Here is a 3,298-nt window from a genome sequence, read left to right on the forward strand (position 1 = left end):
TCCTCTCCACCTATCTTCTCCTCTATCCATCTTCTATCCGCCTCCCCCTCTCTCCCTATTTATTTCAGAACCCCCTTCCCCTCCCCAATTTCTGAAGAAGGGTCTAGGCCCGAAACGTCAGCCTTCCTGCTCCTCTGATGCTGCTTGGCCTGCTGATTATAAACTGCATTAGCTTTACAATATTAAATATTCAATTATTTCCTAAGCAAATCTGCAAAACTTTGTAGAGAATGGTTAAGTTCTGGAAATTATTTTGAATGTGCCTGGGTGATACCATTGCCAAAAATAAGTAACAGCCTTTTTGATACCACTGTGCTGGATTAAGAGTCAGACTAAGAAATTTGAGGAGGAAAAGCTGAGAACGGCAGGAACAAGAATATTGCAATAAAGTGTATTCGGATTACTTGTTTGTAGAGTCTGGCAGCAGATTGTCAGAGATGCGATATGAAGGCAACGTCAGTAAGCCTATACCATCAATGATTCAAATAATGACATCGTCAGTTGGGAAGTGATAGCGTAGGATGGCTGAGGAATCAGCAGCACTGAGGAATTTAGGAAGTGGAATTCAGTTGATCCAGTTATGTTTAACAGCAGCAAGAAACAACCAGGAGAGAAAAATCTGCAGAAATGTTCATCTCTATCGAACAGGATATTGGGGCAATTTGTAAAAGCTCGACTGCCATACTAGTTGAGAACAGACAGCGCAAAAAGATTGGATACAAATGCATAATCCATATAAATTCACCATTGTTTGGGACAGTGCTTTAAATAAATGCGATGGCTACTTCATTGCATCGTTTGCAGAAATTTGACACCATACAAAGGAAAATACTTTCCATGTTTTTCAGTTGATGCATGTTTATTGGATTGCCTTCTAAATGCACCCAACATCATTGTTGTTATCCTTTGTGGATAGAATATCAAAACAAAACTTTCTATTTTGGAAATATTCCTTCCAAATTAACAAGATTAGCAGAGGCAATCATAAGTTTTAGTGTAGTGTTTCCTAAACTTTATTCTGGTGCGTCCCCAGTCCCCCAATTAATGCTTCAGATTTTATGTGATACCAGCATGAAAATTTGGGGTAAATGGATTTTTGAGCAGCATGATGAGGTGGTCTTTGATTCTTGAATGGATGGGTTGTGTGCGATAGGGAAACAGGAGATAAGTGTATGGAAAGTTGATGAAAACATAGGGTTTCTCCAAATATGCAACTTACTTGTACACAAGCTTTATTTTGCAGTGCCAATCAAGTCTTCAAGATCAGTGCATTAGGCCATGCCCATTAACAAAACAAAGTAACTACCTAAGAGATGGCCACATCTGCCAGAAATCAGTATGAGCTCCCCAGTAACTAATGCTGGCTCAGAAGTTGCAGATCCAAAATCTCATCTCATTAACTTACTGTGGTTTGGACTGTTTGAAAAGCTCTGTTTAGCATCTACTGACAAAAACTCCCTTAACTTCTTTGCATCACCATAATTCTTTCATATGTGATGATTGCAAGAACATGTTAACTCATTCCAATCTTATTTCCAATATAAAGTAAATGCCTAGTGCACAGACTTGTGGTTTTTTTTTACATTTGAGATGAACGTTTTCTTTGAATGAGTATATTGACTGTACATACCTTTTGTGCAAGGGCAGAAAGTAAGGCAGCATGAAGCAAACCAAGAAAACAGGAAGGCTGAATCTTCAGCAGTAGCATAGGCTGCCCTAAGCAAATATTCCAACCTTGTGGCAATTACCATCACAGCAGTCCAAACATTAAGCTTGAACAATGGGTTAATTTTATGCGCAAACTGTGGCTAGCAAGAGAAGGATTTCATTTCACTGTTTTTTCCAGTGCTATCTTTGAACATTGGCAGCGGGAGTCTAGATAAGGAAGCCATGAAATTGCAGTTAATGGGAGTTCCATCTTCAGATATCCATCAAACCATTTCTGAAGTTTGCTTAATCCAATAAAATATAGAACTACTAACAGAATTCTGGAAATGTTTGGCAGGGCAAAAAACATCTAAAAGGAAGTGTCTTAACTGGAATCCTATATCACGATTGCTCTTTAACTGTATTTCTTCTTTCAGATGGTAATCTGTGGAATTCTTTACTGCGGAGAGATGTCAAGGCTGTATCACTAAGTATATTCACAGCTGAGATCAATGGATTTTTGATCAATAAAGGAATCAAGGGTTACAGGGAAAAGACAGGAAAGTGGAGTCAAGGATGATCAGCCATGATCTCATTGAATGTCACAGTGCACTCAATGGGGCAAATGGTGTATTCTGCTCCTCTGTCTTACGGTCTTATGTTTGTCAAAAGAAAGAAAGGCGGAATAAGGAAGGTAAGTATACTAAAGTACAGACCCTCAGAGAGCCAGGGATCATGTTTTCTGACAGTTGTTCAGACAGATGTTCAGAAGAAGGTTTCAGCCTTCATTGGTCTCCCCATTATGAAGGTAGTCGTAATGTGCATGGTGGATACAATGTATGAGCTTGATGGATTCATATGTCACACATTTAAAAGGTTTTGGGGACTTGAGTTACTGGTGTGGGTAGAACTAGACGGCAAGTAATCCAACTGATTTCATTACATGAGACAGGGTTAGGAGGCCTTTTGTTTTCATTCGAAATTCATTCCTTTTTCAAAACAAAATCTACTTTGAATTTCATGATTTAAGTTTGGTAGAGTCAGAAGGGAATACATTTAAGTAGCATCAAAATAACACGCTGAAAAATTGAAATAAAAGCAGAAAATAATGGAAAATTATAGTTAATATTTGGAGCAAGCTTATTCTTTAGAAATTTTGTTTCATGATATGCAAAAACATTCACATCTGCTTTAATTGCCCATTAACACTAATAAAGATAGTCTTGATGATGTACTTCAAAAATGCATAACAGTTTCAGCTGTGCCATAGAAAAACAGTGAAGAAAAGAATATTTTACCTTTGTCCACCTTTGACATCCAAGCAATTAAGTTTGTTACGGGGTTGCAATAAACATTGTGCTAACTCAACAGCAGTCAGCTGTAATTGTGATCATGAATCACATCAATTGATAATCACAGTGAGCAAAGCGTCAGCAACTTAATGTTTTAATCTAATCTTTTGTCAAGCATGAACTGTTTACATTTAAAACAAAAAGGTAATGCTTCATGGGCAGATATCTGAACATTACCAATTACACACTTATAAAATGTTCAAACACTTTGTTTTTCAAAATATCATTTCGATTTTTGGTGAGTTGAGGATAAAATATTATTATCAAGATAGATGTATTCGATTGCAATTTATAACATG

The sequence above is a fragment of the Rhincodon typus genome, chromosome 10, assembly GCF_021869965.1.
Source record: "Rhincodon typus isolate 14 chromosome 10, sRhiTyp1.1, whole genome shotgun sequence".
NCBI classification, from domain to species: Eukaryota; Metazoa; Chordata; class Chondrichthyes; order Orectolobiformes; family Rhincodontidae; genus Rhincodon; species Rhincodon typus.